The sequence below is a fragment of the Coturnix japonica genome, chromosome 4, assembly GCF_054131305.1.
Source record: "Coturnix japonica strain WE chromosome 4, WE-NBRP24, whole genome shotgun sequence".
Lineage (NCBI taxonomy): Eukaryota > Metazoa > Chordata > Aves > Galliformes > Phasianidae > Coturnix > Coturnix japonica.
The window spans coordinates 66,602,470-66,624,470 of record NC_140666.1 but is presented as its reverse complement, the minus strand read 5'-3'; the positions used below and the strand labels follow the sequence as shown (position 1 = coordinate 66,624,470).

Below are 22,001 nucleotides of genomic sequence, written 5' to 3'. Positions count from 1 at the left end.
CAGAGAAGAGCTGCATCTTAGTCCATATTATTGCATTATTTAAGGAAAATCTCTTGTGGAACAATGCACTGAGTTTTTGTCTGGACCTCTTGATATCCAAAAGATGCTGAAATGAGATCCACAAAACTATATACTCTTGGGTACCAGCAGTTGGCAGCAGCATTGACATGATGGTAGGGAGTCTTAGTTCTGCACTGGGAAACGTGTATGTACAGTAAAGCTGACAAGTTACCCCTGATGCTGTGCGGTTATCCAACTAGATCCTCCACACTGCTTTCCCAAATGTGGCTCTGTCTTTAGAGAAAACTGCACAATGCCAGATCCTGTCCAAATAATACTGCCTATGTAGTATTATTCTGAGCTCCCCTTCAGCTCAGAATTATTCCCTCTCTCCTCACAAATACAGCTGTTTGTAGGCAGACATCTGCCCAAATCACATGCCTGCAATAAACTTAGGCCTGTTTGGGTGGAAAAGCTTATCCCATCACTCTTGTAATCTTGCACTACCAGCCTGAACTGAGAATGCCCCTGGTGCCAACTATATGTGTACAGAACTTGGCTAGTTAATCTCTGATGGAGGTCAACATCAACGTATTAGATTAATTTATGATGAAAACTGTTAATCCAAGCAGTTAAACTGAAGCATTGGGAATGATATGAAAGAAGAAAGGTTTTAATGGTGAAAGTGACAGAGTGGCAAAGAAAAAGTTTACAGAGGAAATGGCAAAAAGTTTGGCTGTTATATTCAAGAATATACTGGGGAATATCTAGAAAACAAATATCCTTGTTTAGCTGGGAAATGGTTTATGCACCCTGCTGTATGTCAGATCCACAATTTAATTATCCACACACAAGTACTACAACAAAATGAATGCAAAAATAAACAAGGTATTAATCCTACAACCAGCATCCATGTAAAATGTATGATACAGCTCTACCTTTTTGTCTAGAAATTCAAGACCAACAGCAGGCACTGATTTTTTAATTGAGTAGTGCTCATGGTGATCATAGTACAGTCAGTACTCCAACTATCCTATGGAATTACTTTTACTTGATGAAATAAAATGTAAAATATAAAGGAACAGTTAACAGTCAAAAGGTAAACTGGATGGACCAGAAAAGGTATGTGCTGAATTGAAAATAATATGAAGGGAATCTGAAGGAGAGTGGTCTGTTGCTGACAAGAGAGGAATGTGTTAGACAGTGTTTGGGGGAGGAAGGCCTGGTGGAAGGATATGGCAGAACCCATGAGCAGAGAAGCATGCATGCCTGCAAACAGCTTCTGTAGAATTTCATAGGCAAATATTTATACAGACAAAACCCTACCAATTTTCTGGCTCTCCAGTACAGCATCCTCTTCTCACCCAGCTCAGTCTGCCTCTAGACTGCAGCCACCAGGCTGCTTCCACTTTTCAGGAATCTCTTTGGAAATGGTTTTCATACTAAAGGCAAAGTTGTGCCTCTCTAATTTTGTTGTTGAGGCTGGATCTAAGTTGTAAAAAGCTGCTCATTGTTCTTAAACACATCATCCATAAACCAACAGAGGTCACAAGGCAGAAGTTAATATCTTATAACTTAACCTTAACACCTTAACAGTTCAAGCTGAAGGATCATCTTAGCTTTCCAAACAATTTTTTTTTTTTTCTTTTTTTTTTTTTTTTCTCCTTTAGTGGCTCTGACCTTACTTTAGTCTGCAAAAATAATATTAAAAATCCTTTCTACTTCCTAGGGCAAAGAGCAGATAAAGATGCATCAGGTATTGGGGGTAGACTGGGATGATGATCTCATTTTTTAGTTTTGGCAGCATTCAGTTTCTAGGAAGTTGTGCAAGCCTCACTCTCCTCAGGTTTGTTCAGAGTGTATCAACTTCCCCTTCTGTGTGTTTATGAATGGGCAGATTCTTATGTTTATCTCTGGTTCACCTATGCAATTCTGGCCTATTGAGTCTGGAAGGATGTATGCTTCTAAAATATGCATAGTCAGAGACATGTCATTTTTTAAGCATGTTGCCAGTTTGAGCTTTTCTGTAACCTCTGTACTGCCTGCAACAAATGATATGGCAAATTCAGACCATCTTCCTTGGGTGGTCTGTGCAGCTTCCCTGAACTGAAGCATGAATCCAGCTTTTCTCACGTTACAGAATCAAAAACATAAAGGCATTACTCTCTAAAAGTATTACAAAACAAAGGAGTGATCAAGAATCCAAACTTTGGGTCTAATAAAAACGCCTGCTGGGCACATGTCATTATTTTAGTTCTCAGCAGATGTCTCCAAATGTTATCTAGAAGATCAGATTGGGAAAGAAGCCCTCTGAATTCAGGCTTTTACACATACTGCTTTTCAAAAGAAAATCTAGTACTGCAACATATGCAATATCTAGGAGATCTGATACAAATTAGACCTTTGGACAAGCAGCAGTTACCCATCAGAGCAGACTATATAAAGACTTAGAGAAATTCCTACAGAAAGATATGCAAATAAAATATACTTTCTTGAAACAGAAAAGTTTCTTTCAAGAGAAGTTTGACAGATCTCAACAAAGTGCTCCATATGGTGTGTACCTTTGCTCAGTTTCCTCTATTTTTTTTTTTTCTTTAGATTCTTTTCTTCAATCAGAGAAGGCAAAAATATTTAGAAGTTTCTTTTAGCATACAGACATCTTTTTGTAAGGATGGAAACTGCTGGGCAACTTATCTGTCTCATGGGCAGCTTGTCTGCGCTCAGCTTTCCCCATGCCTTCCTAGCGAGCAAAGCAGCAGGCCACATGTGGGAGCATGTCATCCTAATTTCCTCCCTCCCATCACTGGTAGGAGTGGGGAAGTATGCAATATTATGGTATTTCCAAACAGAGATTTTAATGAAATGATCCATTAAAATGTCAGAAGGACATTATTTTCATCATTCCTTGATCTAGGAGTGAAAATCAGCACGTTAAGGAAACCCAGGCCTCCGGACATGGATGGAAGGGCAGAAGAGGAGAAGAAAGGAAGAGACAGAGAGCAAGGAACTGAGTTTAGGGATTATATATTGCCCTTCTCCAGGTGGCAATCATTTGTATGCACTGCTTTTGTAAACCATACATGTGTTGCACCCACATACCATGACCCAGACCTGCCTTTTTGAACAACAGATATGTTGTTTTTGGGAAGGAAGTAACCCAAACCCACCAACAGCAGTTCATAAGGCTGATCATGACTATCATCAGTCTTGCCATCATGGATTTTTCAGCGTCAAAACAGTTAGACTTTTGTTGAAACACTGAGATCTTGTCAAAACATCCACCATCACTGTCTTCTGGTGTCCTACAGGTACATGCTGGTAGTTCTATGAAAACTTAATAGAGTAGCTTAAGTTTTCTATTATACTTCTTTGAGTTTCAAATTGAACATAATCCCAAATAAACACTATTTAAGAGAGCCAATCTATTAAACAGTGTTATTGTGCTTTTTGTTGTAGTTTCCATGGAAAGAAACTTAAGGAGTTACTTTCAGAGTGAAACTACATAGTAAACTTAACAGTGTGATCAGGGCCCTACTTCACAAACAACCTCAAAAGCTTAATTAGACTTCTCTTCACTTCAAAGTGTATGCTTATCTGACCATTTCTGGACTGCGGTTTCACTATCACTGTATGATCCAAAAATAGTAAATATTCCAATACAGGAAAACAGAAAACATTTCTAACCACAGCAATAAATACAAAATAATATGAAATTACAGAGTAACATGAAAGCAGATACACATATACATTGTACATAGTTCCATATTAATCTGCTATGTTTTAAATGTAACTAGTTATAACCTACCCTTATTTTACCAGAAAATCCAGCCCTGTCCCTGGTGCCAACTGTTTTTTTTTTAATACTGCATATTATTGAGAAAAAAAACAGTACATTTAATGACTACTAGTTCCATAGTTTAAGATTCAGATCAGAAAGGAAGAGTTAAAGCCTCACTATGTGAGGCATCTGCCTTGGGACATTCACAGGAGTATTACTCTATAGGGGTGTCCAAACACCTCCAGTTACCTGATTGTAGATGGCAATAGGCTGTGAATGAGGACAAGTTTTCAGCATTAACCATGCCTTACCAAAGCAAAATAGTATCAAATAGCAGTGTTTCTTCCTCCATCATAATGACCTGATATGTCAGTGGGCCATACCACGATATCTTTTTGCCAGCTGAGTAACAAATTACAGCTTTAGAGGTCCCAGAGCAGGGTTAGAACAGGATGATAAGGTCTCACAGAACAAGATAATTAGCCTATGGTACTTCTTTCTTTCCTGTGGAAATGAAAATGTATCAATATGCAAAACTGCAATAATAGCAAATCACAGATCCCACAATAGTAAAGGGGAAAATAAATAAATAAATAAAAATAAAAGAGCCCAAACAGCTCAATACTTCCCAAACAAATCTTTACTGTTGTTCCCTGTTATATAGCTGGTCCCTATAATCTTTTTTCACAATTAGCTGTTATTATTCCTGGTCGTGTGTTTTTGTTTCTCTTTCCTGTTCACATCTGCTGTGTCATACAAAGTAGGTGAGCTCCCTGGTTTAAATGACTTCCTGTCTAGAGATTCCTTGCATAAAATGATCCAATATAAAAAAGATGCAAAAGCAATAAAATCAATGAGCTGGTCTGCAGTAACCAACACAAACACTGATTGTGAATAAAGCCAATTTTCTTGTAAAACACAGTTCAATAAATTTAAAATGCTGTAGCAGCAGCTGGCTGGTGTCTGGGTGCATAGCACGTGGAGTGTTACACGAGCCAGATTCATCTCAGCCAGAGGGTAAACAGGGAGGCAATTCAGGCTGCAGATGGAGATCATCCTGAAAAGAGAGATCAAAGAGCAGCAAGAAACTTTAAACTAATGAAAAAGTCCCAGTGCTTGCAGGATAAGGCTCATTCTTGAGAAGATTTAGTAAAGTTTATGGGACTCATGTAAGTCTTCTTCCTTAGTACTGCCCTGTGTAATGTGCGATTTGTTAAGTAATGGAAAGAAGCTGAACTGTCCTCCTCGCTTCTCATTCCTGCTGCTGCTGCCACTGTGGCACTGTGAAACATGATCTCTGCAGAAGCTCTGTTTGTCACGTGAAGACAGGCAGAATGTAACTCTGCTTGAACGTTTCTGGCTTCTAGGATGGAGAAAATGGGAGAAAAGTCTGAGTTCTCTGTAGGAAGTGATGACATTTGCATGAGGAAGTAGGATCCCAACTGAATCCAAGCTGTATGATATGCACCCATGCAGACTCTCAGTATGAGATTTCACTAATTAAAGCACTGAGTTTGTGAATGGTAATTTTGCTCAAATTTTTATGTGAGATAGTTGATTTATTTTTGACATTGTCTCAGTTCCTCAGGCTCCTTAGTTTAGCTACTTCGATGCCATGCTTTGTTTGTGACATAACTTCTTTGACATCTTTTATTTGTGTGTTTATTTTAAATCCAGTTCTTAGAGGAAAACAAAAGGAAAAAAAAAATGCTATTTCCCAGTAAGTATCATAGTATGATTTGGTACAGGAATTTCCTCTTTTGCAGAGGTAGTCCTTTTTCCTCTTATCTGAAAGTCTATTTGGCATAGCTATTGACAAGCCACTGAGAAACTATTTCACAGCAGCTCAGCAGCATTGGATGCTGGCTGCCAACAAAGCAGAAGATGTTCTTCTCACCTGGGATACGTGCAGACTGGGAGCTCTTTGCAAGCACAGTCCTGAGCTGCTGCCAGCTCTGCACTGGGTGTTACAAGTAAGAAAACTCATCTCATCTGGGCTTTTACCAACTCCAGTGCTTCATCTCACTGCTGGGTGAAAGATGATCTCTCATCAAATTTAATATGGCCCAAGAAAGTTGTGCTAGGATTGTTATACACAGATTTGTGAAGCAGAAGCAGGAAGAGGTAGAGAGAGACAATGGGACAAGAGGGTATCTGTTATCTATTGTAATTCTACTTGCATGACTCCATTTGACAATTAAAATTCTGCTACCACATAGCTGATGAGAGCTTTTCTTATGTACTGCTCTAATGGATTCAAACAGTCTACTTTAAATGGTTGCCCTCTTTGCTCTGAACAGATCACACATTCTGGGGGTCTTTTCTACTGTAGATTTTCTTCTCAGGGTATAGGCTACTATTTTATTATTATTTAAAAATGAATAGATATCTCTATGTCTATACCAAAATGAAAATGTTGCATGTTACTTTGTTGGACATTTTTCTTCTGGGGTTTGTTATTTCAACTGATGTCTTGCAGTAACTGCTGATTGCACGTTCTAATACCTAATCTTTCAGAGATAAAGAATCTAGTGTTTCACTTCACCTTTTGTAAGCTTAATGTATCACAGACACAAGTTAAAGCTTTGTGGTTAGTGTCAAACATAATTATCCTGAAGATTAAAGCAGTCATCATATCTATAGAAAGATATATTTTGTGATCCATAATAAAGCTTTTGCGAATAATGAATGTACACAGTATACCTCAAACAGTTACAGAGGAAATCTAAAACTGCAGCTAATGTTCTTATTAGATATGAATGTTTCCTATTTAGTCCATGAGGTTAACAACACTTAAATGAGATTTTAATGACATGGTCTGGTTTGCTATTCTAGGAATTGGATTTCTTCATAGCTTTCCTTAATTTACTTCACAGCTAATCAGCTAAATTTGCTGCTGTGTACACTTTGTTTTTCCTGCTGGCATCTGGTTTCAGACAAGGCACATCTACACTCTGGAGCGTCACAAATGCTCCATGAAAAATCCTCCCTAAGGTGAAAGTTACTGCACTGGCACTGTGGGCTGTCTAAAGAAGAATAGCAAGCCATGTAAGGTATTTGTATTTCTTCTTCATTATTCCTGATATTTTAATAATAATTTTTTTGTTGTTGTTCATTTATTAATAGAAAGAACAACAATTTACAATCTCAGTATGCCCATAAGGAACAAGTAGATATATTCCATTTGGCACTAATGAATCCTTTCACAAATGCAGCATGTAGTTTTAGCCTTTCCAGTACCATGAAGATGTCAACAAGCTTTGAAGGAATTCAGATAACAGCAACATAAATGATTAAGGGGCTGGAGAGTTTGATTTATGAAGAAAGATTAAAACATCTTCTGCTTAGCCAAATGACAGTTATAATGCAGGGCGAGAGTAATGATAACAGCCTACAAATATTTGAAGCGTGAGCACACCAAGAAAAAGGTGGAAGTGGTAAAGTTTCAAAATACTGAATTTACACTGAAGATTGTTGTGGTTTCTTTTCCTCCAAAGTAGGACTAACCCATTTGTGGAGCTTATACAAAGCTCCACAAAATAAAATACATTACTACAAAATCAAGGGGGGGAAAAAAAGGCAAAAGTGAAACAGAAGCTATGGCACAAGTCTTCAACACAGACAGTATTTAAACATTCAAGTTATCAAGATTAAAAATGAAAGAGAAAGATGTAATATGTTAAACAAGCAGAAAATAGTACTATAGAAAGCATGTATCAGTTAATTCTACCTTTAGAAAGAACTGACCTTGAAAGTAAGCTTGCTTTGTTCAGTAAGTTTCACAACTTCTTGATGACCTCCTACCACTTTACCCCTTTATATAATATTCCAGCCTGTCATATTGAAACATCAGTTGAACAACTGAAATAGGGTTAGATAGGGTAACCTCTAACCCCAAATCTCAGTACTCATATAGCAGTGTGTTTATGGGCCGGTTTATGGTTAAACACAGATATCATTCCTTATGCAAAATAAACCACAGAAAAAGACAGCAGCTACCCACTGCATGTTTATCGTGGACTGAATGAGCTCAGCTCTATTTGCACAGGTTGGTAGCTTTCTGAAGGCACTACAATGGAATGAACATGTATTTAGGTGACATCTGCAGGAAAAGCCGGGAGATTTTTCCTTAGTCAGAGATGTGTTTCAACAATTTCTGTGTAAGGATCCAAATTAAAGGGAAATATTAAACTTCTTTTAAAAGGATGGTATTGATACAAGGATAATGACAAGTTTTTCCACTACAAGCATATTTTTAGTCAAATGCTAGAAAAAATTACATACATAAGCCAAAATAAAATACTTTTTTAAGTTCATTGAAAATTTCCACCACAGTTTATATGAGAAAATGCACTCATGCAATCATATTCCTGCCCTCTTGTACAAACTGCTACAAACTACAAGATGCTTATTTGCACTTTGTACAGATAATGAATCAGAGCTTAGATAACTGATCAGAAAATTCATAAATGAAATGGAAATATATTTTTAAAGGTCAAAACTTAAATCTAAATTGTATAAGAAAACATATATGGAAAACCAGGCTTTAATGTAAGTTCTTTGACATTAAAAATGATTTGAAAGTCTCTGTCCCCACAAAGTCATGACAGCTCTGAGTTTCAATTAATGGGATTAGAGTCAGCTACATAATTAACCTAATTTCCGCTGGAATAATCTAATTCTTTGATGTTGAAAACTAAAAAAATATATAGCAAAACCATTCATCTCTCTGGAAAGTTTCAGAATCTGGACAATAACAAGAGTAACTACTAAATTTTGGTAGACAGAATTAATAATGATGTTGAATTTTAATTGAACTTTCAAATAAAATACCATTTATGGTCTTGTAAGATACTGAAGATTAACTTAGAAAAACATGAGCTAGATCAAGGGTTTTCATTAGTCTTCACCTAGGGAATACAAACCCCTTTCTAAAGCTTACCAAGTGTTGGAAGTAAGACAACTACTGAAAAAATCTTTGTACTTTCAATCTGAGGTCTTTATGGGAACCCATGCACATGTTCCTGCTATGCTTTCTTCAGTAAAGTACTACAAATTACCAGCCAAAACACAGAATATATGTATTGTTCTCAAATATATACCTGTGAAATATTAAACACGTCTCAAAATAATTCTATATTTTGATCCTCAGTAGTCACATATATATATATATTTTTTTCTAAGAGGCAATGCAAAGTAAAATTAAATATATCTCACATTATACCTTCATTGAGTCTGTAAATGGGTTGTCTGTAACAGTCTCAGTCTCTGTAGGGAGTCCATAGTTGCTCTTAAATTTCAAAAACTGTTATAGCAGCTTCTGAATAGCTGTATAACTACCTGAAGATTTAATTCTAGGTCAGTTAGGACTACACCTTCTTAGCATTCAAGCACATTTACTATGTCAAATTTTCTATTCCTCTCTGCATGTTGTGCAGTCTTCATAAGGGATTTATTTCTTAAGACACTAGGAGCAGAAAGCTGCTGCATGTTGTGTCTTGCTTTTTTCTTCGTAGTTATTTTTGGCTGTGTCCCTTATTGCACTCCACTCTTGTTTTGTAATGAGGCAACCATTTGCACAGTTCATTGAAAGCGAGCATGCTAAAACAACACAGGTTAAAAAATAGATGGACTTGGTTGAATAATTTCAGTGATTTGGAAGGCAGTTAATAGCATCTTGAAAGGCTTAATGCAGCAACACAAAAGCTCACCTTCAACACAAGGCAATTCTAGTCTTCAAATTATTTGGGCAAATATGAATCACAAGCTGGCCAACAGAATGCATAAGGAAAGAGACTTTTTGCAAGCATAGCAGATTCATGCATAATGAAAAACGGGAATTATTACCTGTAACCTGGGGTATAAATAACCTTTAAAAACTGATATAATGTATTTGAACATAAATCTACCCCAAGGTCTCCACCTAAACAATCTCTAAAATTTCTAGGGATACACATTGCTCTCTCAATATTTCAGGCAGAAAGATGTCATAACAGGTGGCTGAGCATACTACAGCTGACTGCTGTAATGCTAGGAAATAGAAAATGAAGTATAGACACAATAAGAATGTGGTGAAAGCACTCAATTCCCACTGAAGGCCTGCTTTTTTCTGCAATTGGATAGCTTTTCTTTACAAAATATGAGACAATTGACGACTTACCCTGGTTAAATGTGAACAAACATTTTTAAAGAACAAGTAAAAAATGCTGTAAAAGCATGCAAATGAGAAAGACAAGGGCTGCAAGTATATAGTACTAAGATACACAGTTTACAAGAAACAGTATAATCTAGCTGTTATATATGCTAACTGAAGAATATGCACATGGCTTGTGGGTCCTGTAGCTGCTACTGAATGAGGCAGTTTGATGGCAGGCTCTGGTTCAGATTGTAATTGCTTTTTGGTCAGCCCCTGAGGTGTGGATAGTTTGACAAATAGCTTTGCAAACTAGATTTCCTTCCTATTTATGAGAAAAAGGCTTAAGAAATAAAATTTATCTTAAAGGAACAATGAAGGGAATTAATTATTGAATAGGAGTCAAGGAAGTTTTAGGAGGAGATGGTAGCAATGGATTTGTTGTGGACGCTAATGAATTGGAAAATGCTGGATAGACTCCCCCGTTCACGTAATATAAAATAGCGTACAGTAAGAACTGTTTGGCATTCAAGACCAAAATGGCAAAACTTGAGGCAGAACTATATACTAGAACAGCGGGGAAACTGATGCATAAAAAAGAGTGCTGTAAGTTATTTTTGTGTTTGTTATGCAACTAAGCAAAAAGAAATATTTTAAAAACTGCACATTATATAAAAGTGCCTTAGAAGAATTAAACTGTATCTTAGAACAAAGGCAAGATTTGATGGCCAGTTCCTTTAGCATGAAGACCAGAATGCACCTTTCTAAATGCTGTCTAATTCCTTAAAATGCTAAAACGTAAACTGTAAAGGAAGGTGCATGTGAGGAAAAATGATGTTCTACATTTCTGTGATAAAAGTGTATTCTGAAGATTGTGCTGTTTATACCATAAACCAGAGCTGCTCAGTACCGCACTTTCCTCATTTCAAGTGTTTTTTTTACTGATCAGTAAGTGTCTAATGGTTGCAGGTTCAGGAAAGCATTAGGCCTTTGAGTTCACTTGATTGAATCAGTGAAATCTGTTGCTCTTTATCAGCCCAATATGCAGTTCAAAGTCCATTGGGAATAAAAGCAAATCTTGTCCCCTGACATGTGAGTACATCAGTAGGGCAATGCTTGCTCACCGTGGATAGGTTTGGGATGCTAATTTAAAAGAAAGCCATTCCTGCTTAGTGTGGAATCTAGCTCCTGAGGTTCTCTATTCCGTCACATAAGCGTGAGATTTTGTTCAGTTCCATCAGTTTGTAGTTAATTTGCCTATAAAGTGAGCACAAATATATATAACTTGGTGTTCATACTACAGTTACAGCTACAGTGACTTCCATTTACCCTTACTAACAAGTCAGCAGACCACCCACAATACATTTGTTCTTGATACATTAGCAGCAAAATGTTAGCAGTGGCTTAGCATTGTTCTGCTAACACCAAAGGCTGGACCCAGAAAAGAAGGAGCTCAGAGGAAGTGACATCTGGTACAAACAGCTGCTATACCAAGCACAAGGAGCTGCTTCTCAGGCAGTACGAGCTGGGCCCAGACCTTCTTGTCTAACAGAGCATGATCTGCCACAACTCTGCTCTATAGCTATGCTTAGAGTCTGCCTAGCTGTGGAATTTAAGGAAGCATTAAAGCATGTGAAAGTTGTTGATATCTCACGCCCCAACTATATGCATAATAGAGTAGCTGGACAGCTAATTTTTTTGTCTGTTTTTCCCTTTTCCTGCTGCATTAATTACTGTTGAATGATGACTAAGTAACTAAGTGAAAAAAAAGTGCAAAGTTACTGGGCCCATTTGTTTATAATCAAAATAATTAGTTTTTTAAATCTCCTTATTAGCAAAACTTGAAATAATTTGGAAGACTGTCATAAAGAAGAAAAGCAGAGGAAAGAGTTAGGTGAAGACATTACAAATAGTTGTGCTAGAACATTTAGTAGGCCAATTAGCCATGTATGACAGGGTATATTGCTTTTCCCAAACCTATGTCTGGAAGAAACTAGGCTAAAGTTGTTACTACCAAGAAAGTAATTTGCTTTATAATTTCACATTTGAGTCCTTCCGGCAAGGATGAACACTGAAGAAAACAGTGATAGACAAAGGATATAAAAATGAAGTAATGTGATTGATCTTTTTGATCAAGATTATGCAAAATAGTAACTAATTACAACTTCTTCCACTGCTGGTTTCCAATGGTCTCTCACCCATGCCATCTCCCAGAGCATTCAGAGGGTTTGTCTAGAGAAGTGCTGGATGACCTGGGCTAAAACTACAGCAGCATGTCTGCACTTAAGCCCATGTTCTGCCTTATTCAGATGCTGCTGTCTGACATAATAATGGCATCTTCAATCAGATGTTCTTTTGTCTTTGTTACTGACTGCTGTATGCATGCACTCCAAGTTAAACCATTACTTTAATCATACGTTCCTCAGGCAATCCAAATGAAATGGATCCATATGACTCAAACTAGCACTTTTATGTTTACGAAGGGAAATTCCCAGTTTTAGGAAGTACCTTGGCCATCAATCTCCTGGATTTCCAAATGGAGAACGAAAGAGCATTAGTAAGCTATTGCATAGCACTATATAGGAAGCAAATACAAAGGAACATTGGAGGCCAGCCTTGCCTGGTTGTCTTCACAGCTCTATGTGCACACTATATTAGTTTGGCTGAAACAGTTAAGATTTCAAGAAATGCTGCTCCTGCACAAGTGGGAGCTTTGATGCTGGAATTTCTCCCTCACCCAGCAGCACTGTACTTGCTGCTGCTCATTGAACACAGCTCCAACTCTACAATAACAATATATTTGCTTGCCTGTTATCTTTTACAATTACAGTTCTCCATCTCACTTTAACTTATTGAAACCTTTGTCCCTGTGGCAGAATACTATGTGGAAACTTACTTTGTCTTATTTTATGTTACTTTATTTTGAGGGTGCTTTGTTAAAGGAACACAGGTAAGGAAGCTTAAATAAGCTTTCCCCCCCACACCCAGGAGAAGAAACGATCATTATGTCTTTCGTTGAACTGGAATGCACTTGCACAAGACAGTTGTCTGAGGTTTAAGTTCATGAGAACTGGTGAATAAAGCACCAACAAGTATGAAAAAAGCATGAAACCCCAACAGAGATGTAGCAAAGGCTTTTCAGATCTGAAACATTTGCTATGGATTGGTAGTTAGCTAAATTTACACAAGCTATAAAGATTATTCCAGGAAAAAAACAAAACAAAACAAAACAAAAAAAACCTTTTTTTTTTCCCCTTTAAATCCATCAGCCCTTTAAAATAACTTTTTAACTATAAAAACTATTTAAAATAACTTTTAAATAATTTACTTTGCTGAAGATTATAATCTAGATTTGTTTTATGAAAAAGTAACTGTTTCTTATTTCTCTTAATTTATCTATAGCAGCATACATTCCCTCTCTAGAAGTTTGAAATGTACTGCAAAAGTTATGTAGCAGCTTCCGGGATTGGAAACTTTATTTCCCATGATTCTCTTTCAACTTTCTAATCATTTTCCAGACACACATGCTTTGATAATGACAAAATGATATATGATAAAATTAAACATGATAGAAACTTCTGTGTTTTGCCAGATCAGGTATGATTGCGAGATAGAATCAGGCTAAACATATACTTGTGCAGAAACAAAAATAGTTTCTTTGGAATAGAGGTCTTACTCCACTCAAAGAGCCAGTACAATCCATGCTGCCAACATAAATCCTTGGCATTATGGAACATTACAGAATTTCATCTGTTTGAGACCCTCCCATTGTAACTACAAGAGCAAAATCTTTTAAATATAGATATGGGCTTTGCTCTATAAACAGTGCTATGCTTAAATAAAATGACAGAGATAAAGCCTCAACAAAAATCTTAGTCTTTCTTTGTAACATGTAACACTGTAAATTAGGCAACATAACTTGAGGAATCAGGGGTCTGTTTATTTATTTCCTTTCCCATTAGCATATTACTTGACTACTGTTCTTGATTTCATGCCTGTATTTCTGTATACATTAAAAACCCTGATAACTTTCCACTTAACCTTTCAATTCTGTTTACATTTGGCCACCAAGGGATGGTGCACCATGCTAGCACTTTGATTCTTTTTTTTTTTTTTTTTTTTAAACCAATTATCTTCTTTTAGGCATATATACTTATTTGCAACAGTGATGGGAATACCTAAATTTTATTACGAGATGCCATAAGTATTTCAAAATCTACAAGATAATGGAAACACTTTTAATGAGATGTGTGGTGTCTTTGAGATTATAGACCACAGATGATCTAGTTTCTTAGGCTGGCCATGCTACTACATCTGCATAAAGTAATTCCCACAGGCATCACTTTTACTACTAGAAACCATTCAGAGCACAAATCAACAACTCTTAAGAAAAAACAGCCTGTGCTGCTGCAGTTGCATACAGCCATATATACTACTGTACTACTCAGGATGGTTTCACATCAAGAAAACACTTTGTCCCCAGGCATGCCTAATCCAAAGTGCACTTTTTGGTGTTTCTCACCGGAGTTTTCAGCATGTCTGAGGAATGTAAATAAGCATGACTTCTCATCTAGCATCAAAGAGCTCTTTCTTTTCCCTAAGGACTTGTGAAATTGGGCTTTTTATTCTAATAATACAAGAGTTTCAAGTGTGCATGTAAATCCCAAAAATATAAACAACAAAACTCAATGCTGGATTTATGGAGTAAATAAAGCTCTTGTTCCAAGTGGTGTGGGACTGAAAATTGTTTCTTGTTTTTCAGCTTCTACTGATGCTAGAAGGGAAAATTACCTTGTTGAGCTCCTTTAAGTGCTTTAAGTTCTTCATATTAAAGATGATCCAAAATTGTCCAACTCTCTGATTCATCTTCAACAACTCTAAAAACAACTCAGAATTTTGACTCCTATTTCCAAAAGGGAACACAATAAGATTTGAAGAATTTTTTTATTGTTATCTAGGAACCCAGAGAGCTAAATAAAAGCTTATTAATCTTTCAGAAATTACAAGTTATCTTCTATAATACTGTGCTGTGTGCAGATTTTATTATCCACAGGTAACTTCTACAGTGAATCAGTGTCCAATAACAGATGTCATAACAGAAAGCTTGTTTTTCATCTTCATGTGCCTAAACAACTATGAAAATTTAGCCAGTGGTTCATCTTAAAATTTGCTTCTGGGCATCTCAGCTACTCAGAACAATAGTTTTGGACACTGAAAAAAATCAAGCTGATCATTTGATTCCCAAGTCACCAGTCACATCTCTGTTTCGGAAACAATGACCTAATGATTACTTGTCAGTATCAGTTAGGTTGCAGTGAACTAGTTTATGTTTCATATGAATCAACACAACTGAGTCAGAAAAAAAAAAAAAAAAAAAAAAGACCAGAAATAACTTGATTAACTAGTTATTACATTTCTCTGTTATTCTTAATGGTAGTCAAAAAAAGGAAAGGAAGAACAAATTGTTCCTGTTTTGTTTGACTATTTAGTCAAGGACTCTCTCAGTGTTCAATACAATATAATAAGAAACCACAGTTTGAGCTGGATAACAAAATTAAACAACCATGCAGTGGATAACTAATTCTATGCAGAAAAGTTACTTAATTAGGATCAAAGACACTACACTAACCAAAATACAGTATATATCAGTTTGCAGTCTGCATGATGCTGCCCATGTTGTAATGTGCTCAGATTTTATTTTAAAATAAAATTAAAGTGAATTTGCTGAAGGCAGCAAATTCATAATTCTTCTGTTTTATTTTCTACTGTGACAACAGATCTCAATCATGAAACACTGTTTCTCCCAGTATTTTTGCTTGCAAGTTGGGATTTTACAGTTTGGAAGGATGAATAAGCAAGTGATAAAAAAACTGCTGGAAAGCAGCTCTGTGGAAAAGGCCCTGAAGTCTTGGCAGACTGTAAGCTGAATGTAAACCAGCAGTATGCCATGGCAGCAGAAAGAGGCAGTAGTATCCTGGGCTGTATCAAAAGGAACAGGGCCTGCAAACAGAAGGAAGAGATCATTCCCATCATTGCTTGTTAAACCATATCTGCAATTCTGAGTCTGGTTTGGGAATCTCCCTAAAATAAGAGAGTCATCATCAAAAGGGAACAAGATCAGGGACACCATATGCTGGTCAGTGGCTGAGTGCCTTGGCTAGTGAACTGAGGCTGCATGTGTCCAGGATGAGGAGAGCTACAGGAACCCATAAGCAGCCCCCAGAACCTCACAGGAAGGAAAATTCAAACCAGGACTTTGTGCATGTAAAGAGTATCAGAGACAACAGGAACAAACTGAAACCAGAGAGGATCAGATCAGACTTAAAGTGAACCTCCATGTCAGCAGTGGAGCAGATTGCCTACAAAGAATAAGGAGACTCCATCCTTTGAGGCTTTCAAGACCAGACTGGACAAGGATCTGAGCAGCCTGGTCCCACCTCACAGCTGGTCCTGTCGTCATGTTGGATGACAGACATCCGAAGGTCCCTTTCATTAGATTTGCCCTGGGTTATCCCTTGTTCATCTCTGTTTAAGTAACAGGCAATGAAGTGTTATGACATTCTGATGGGCTACCAATGTGATGAAACCTGTATTCATGAATAAATATTCATAAAAGTCTCCAACATCAATGCTTGGTCTTTTTTTTTTTACCCCCTCCTAATTACATAACTTTTAGGAAAAAATAACACCATGACAAGGAATGCATGCATTCAAGATATACACTGAATTGGACAGCAAAAGGACAGCTAGAAGGTTTAGCACAGTAGCTGACTGCAGTGATCACTCAGCTAGGGATCACTCACTATTCTTCTTTACTCTTAGTGGGGAAATATCTTGATTGGAATAAGACAATTATATGATAAAGCTTAAAAAACAAAACAAAACATAAAATCCCACAACCCCAATCGAAAATTCCCAACAAAAATAAAAATCGACAAGAATACAAGGCACCGAGGCACTGCTGGCTCCCCCTTAAAGTACCATCATGCCACCTGAGCCTTACACTGCACCCCTTGTGCTTCAAGAAAATAATATGGGACAGGCAACCCTGAGAACCCTTAGGGCTCACACTGCTTCCATTGCCTTTAGCATGGTTTTAAATGACTTTTAGAGGAAAGACATATTCCCAGATCTAACATTACCTCCAAAACACGATGAAATTGTCATGGTACCTTAACATTAATGAGTTCTTGATTTCAGGGACACTAGTACATGCACTTTATATGCTTATATCCACATGCATACCCTGAACAGGGCATGCATGATTTAAAAGTGAAGTAACAGATTCAGCATAACTGTGGTAGCATGCAGCTGTTATAAACAACTAAAAATCAACTTCAAAAGATTATGACACTAGCTATTTTGCTGTACATAGAGAAATAAAGAAAATCCAACAAATAAACTTGATCAGGAATCTGTGACGTAAATGCTGACTTTCTGTACCCGTTAGTATTGTTAACCTTTTTCTAATAATGAAATAAAGGACAGTGGAATAGAAATTTATCTATTGGCATCTGTTGGAGTTTGGCATACATCTATGCATATTCTGGCAGCATTTCTATAGCTGTTTTTCAGTATGACAGATTGAAGTGTGAGTGCTCACCTGACATTTTTATTTAGAAACCAAACATTCAGCTAAAACAATTCATATAACTGTTTCAACATCAGCAATAAAAGAACAATCACCTACCTGAGAACAGGTACTTCATATTAAGGTCTCAGAAAAACATTAATTAATAAGAGACTATTCTACTAAAACCAGATACAAAAAGGAAAAACAATTTTGCACATTTTATTCTAAGAATATTGGCTGGAGACATTGTAAAGTAGTTAGAAGACTAATAACTGTGACAGCTGACTTGTGTTTTTCTCCTGTTTATATGGAAACAGATATCCCATGGCCAATAAGTTTGATCTAGGTTTGAAGTAAGTTATGTAAAGATGAACCTTAATGACTTTATGAAAATAGAGCATTCAGTGGGTCCTGCTGATAAGTGAGAATTTTGTGCACCTTAGGAAAAAAATAACAATACTGTTAAAAACTTCATCTGTGGTTAGGAGAAGGCAAAAAAACGAAGAATAAAATTGTACTCAATCACAGCCAGCTGTGAGTGGGTAAAACCAGTCTCTGAATACAGAGCATGTTTATAAAATCTAGTGGAGATTTTAGTTTTTTCCATTTTCATTAGAGCTGTAGTTAAATTAAATATCTCTACTAGCGTGCCAAACAGTTGGTCCTTTACATGCTTTGTTTACTGACAGCGAACCTGTCACTACTGAATTTTCCAGGTCTTCTGGCTGCAAGTTCTCACAGACAGGCCCAAGCTGTCTTGTCATCACTCCGTCATGCTGTGCTCTGCAGCACTGATCACTATGTGGTCAACACCAAGTGTCCTCTGCTGCTTGACACCAACAGTTAGAGTCTGCCAGAGGAAACACCCTGAAGTTAAAGGTCCTTTTATCATCTCTGTATTTTTCTTCCTTGCAGATCAAAGGCAACAAGGGAAATGAACACCAAAAGACACTGGATCTATACTTCATTAAATAGGGTCATCACCAGGAGATGCAGAACACCAATAAAATTTCAAACTCTTCTCATCAGCCAGAGATTTGATGTGGCTGCTTGTCTTTGGTGATGGTTAATACTTTGTCCTTTTGTTTGCTTGTTGACCACGAAATGGACTGTCAAATCTGCTCTAGGTAACCTCAATGACTGACAAAAATAAAAGTGTCAAAGTAGACCTCTCTACATTGGAAGTGCTGAAGTGAAGGGGCCACATGGTGAGATTCACCTGAACAGCCTTTGCACTTTTTCCAGAATACATCTTAAAAGAAAGAGGGAATACATTGGTAGGGTCAGTTAAACTCCTAAGAGTCTCTTTCTGTTCAGCTATGGACTTTTACTGCTACAAATGAGTAGTATCAATTGCACTTTTATGAAATTTACACATTCTGCATTCTTACACTGATCTATTTTGTATTTAAGAGCTAAAACCACAATGACATCAAAGAGCTTGTTTTGTTTTAATCTGCTAAAAATCTGTTCCACCAGAATACCACAGGGCACTTGTATTCTGCACAGAAAAAACTTGTTATAAAAGTGAGTATTATGGACCTATGTTAATATTTATTTAGGGCTAGACTAAACCTTCTACCTTATTTATGTGATAGTATGTAGTTTTACCACCTCAAGAAAAATAAGCTGTGTTAAGTCTCTAACCAGATGTGTATACTCACCCTGTCCATCCTGATGGCTTCGTTAGAACAGTAATGTTTGTAAGTCACAACAGAGTTCATTATTCTCTTCAAATATTTGGGCAGAAATTGGGAAATCATGAGGTAAGTCCACAAAGAGACACAGACAAAGCAACATGTATAGTCAATTTGCCTTTGTTTGTGAACATGGCTCTAGAAAGTGAAGTTAGCCCTTAATAGGGCCTCACAATGGATTAATTGTAAATGCATACTTGTATCTGTTTTCGGACCCATCCCAACTATCCACCAACAGACACCATTCACGTAGTCTAAGGTGTGAGTCACATCAGTGCTGACATTCAGCCAGGTGAACCAAAGGTTTCTATGCTGATTACTTTTATAGGCTACAAATCAAGCCAAGACCGCTACCACTGACACAGACACCTCAATTATAGACAGGTGCAATGAAGCCTCCATCTCTCAAAATTTATCATAGCTCATGGGCAGAATTTGAGAATAAAAATTACAACAGTAATTTGTAAACAAGGTAAGGAAAGGTACAAGAATACATCAATTTTCCAAAAATAAAGAGAAGGATCAAAAAGAAGCAGTGTTTTGAACCTTGTTGCTGGTCTGCAGTTTTGATTTAGGTGCTAATAGTCCTAGCCCTGAGTCATCTTTTGGCTTGAACCATCATTTTCCCTGACTGTGCTTGTTGCTTGATCTTAACTTCTACTTTAAAAGAGTTGTTTTGAAAGATTTATTTTTTTCCACCATTGCCAGAGGTGTTATAATATTGATGCTTTTTTTATGAAGTCTTTCTGAAAAATATCTGATGTACATCATTTGCAATGCCCTAATTCACACAACTTGGAGCAATAACGTCAGGCATGACTGATGTTCAGCTCAATACTCTAGTCATTTATAGATTTTTGCCAAGGGGATTCTGCAATTGCAGGTTTTACTGCACTTTCCATGGGGGAAAAAAATGCCAGTTAAGTCATGCAATTCTTGAATTACTGATTGACAAAAGTAGCAAAGTTTTTGAGGTTGTTTTTTTTTTTTTTCCCCCCCTGAAAATCTGCATTTGATATAGCCTAAATTTAGTACAGGGTGGAAAATACATAGTACTGAGAAAAAACTTTATTTCAAGGATTAAAAATTACTATAAAACAGTCAATAATGTGTGAAGTAAGTTGCTTAAGCAGCTTGGTCCACTTAAGGGTCTAATGGTTGGGTGCCTATTGGAAAAGCACTCAAAACCACCTGGAATTTATAGAATAGGAAGCCTTGTGAAAACAGGTTTTCATTTATATGTCTAGAATTTTGGAACCAGAAACACTGAGATAACAGCCCTTCTCATTCCAGTCCTAGATGAAACCAAACAGTACTAGGTAGGAAAGAAGAAACAAGTAATTGCTAACTACATCAAATTCTCAAAATCAGAGGATATGTTCAACTTGACATTTTGAGTGCATTTTAAAACAAATAATAATAAAACACAATCCAATTTTGTTACCTTTGAGGTCTTTGCATTGTCAAATAGTAAAACAAACCAGCCTTTTCTTTTTGTTCTGTAATTTTCTTTGCTTAGTTTATAACAATATAAACTAAATAGAATTCAATTGCTCATGTTTCCAAATATCAAAATAAATACTTGTTTTTTTCACTTACAGGAGAATTACTGTAACTATAGGCAGCAATGATCAAAGGCTATTTAGACCACAGAACACAAAACATGAACATTTAAGTCTTGATCTGATTGCATTTGACAAAAATAGTATAAGAGCTACCACTAGACGTAATTTCAGTCAATAGATCCGATCTAAATAATTACTTCCCTTATGCATGCTCAATATTTCCAAAAAACATCATAATTTCATAACTCCTGAGCTACAAAGGGTCAGCAGGGGTGGGAGGAAAAGCCAAAACTGATTTTTAAAAAAAGGCAATGACATTTCCATTCAAAGTCCAGTTTGTGCTCAAGTAAGTAGCAAATATCAGCAAGCTGATTCCACATGACATGATGCTCTATTTAATGTCTTAAATATTCAATAAAAGAAAAATGTTTTATCAGTGAAGTAAAAAATAATACCATCAGTGAAATCTACATAGAAAATGGTTCCTAAGCATGGACCGTGGTTTGGAAACTGTTTATGAAATTCAACAGCTAAAATAGCAGCTTCCCAACCAGACAGCTTCATAGCATTTAAAGTAAAATTGTCTCCAAAAAATTTTTTTAACCTATTCCTTCCATTTTACATGCCAAAGAGAATAATCCGGACCAAGATGACACAAGAACACATAATTAACAACAACAACAACAACAATAATAATAAAAACAAGAATGCTGGGTGATATTTGAATATTTTGAGTTAATGCTGAGACTCCAATAGCAAACTGTCAATTAAAATCCATGGTAAAGAAACCAACAGAATCTGCAAAGGTTCATAGAACTCTGAGCTGGAGCATTCTCGAGCGTTCATCACAGCATCACAACCATTCAACAATACCTGCTTATATTTTTTACTAGGCTCATTAATATATTTCACATATAAACACCAAAATACAGTGTTCACAGAACACACATAACATACAAGAACAGGAAATCAGTCTTTCAATGCTGTGAAAAATTTTGCCAAAACAGAAAGTATTAATTCCAGCGCAGTACTTCAGAAAAATAGAACATCACGCCATACTTGCAGACAGATAGCAAAGTTCAAACTAAACCATCCAATCCCACTAATCTGAACCAACACACTAGCATCTGTGTTTCCTAGTCAAGACACCAAATAAGTCACAATAGCTTCTGGAGTATTACTGACATGTAAGTTACAGCTGCAATTCAGTAAGGTGCATTGCAGGATAGCATCAAACACAGATGATATCTCTGTG

At 36.6% G+C, this 22,001-nt stretch overlaps 1 protein-coding gene across 8 annotated transcripts in view; it reads right to left on the bottom strand.

Moving 5' to 3' along the window:
• DLC1 (DLC1 Rho GTPase activating protein) overlaps nt 1-22,001 on the bottom strand; it is a 223,602-nt gene that overhangs the window by 97,485 nt on the left and 104,116 nt on the right. The window lies entirely within an intron of this gene.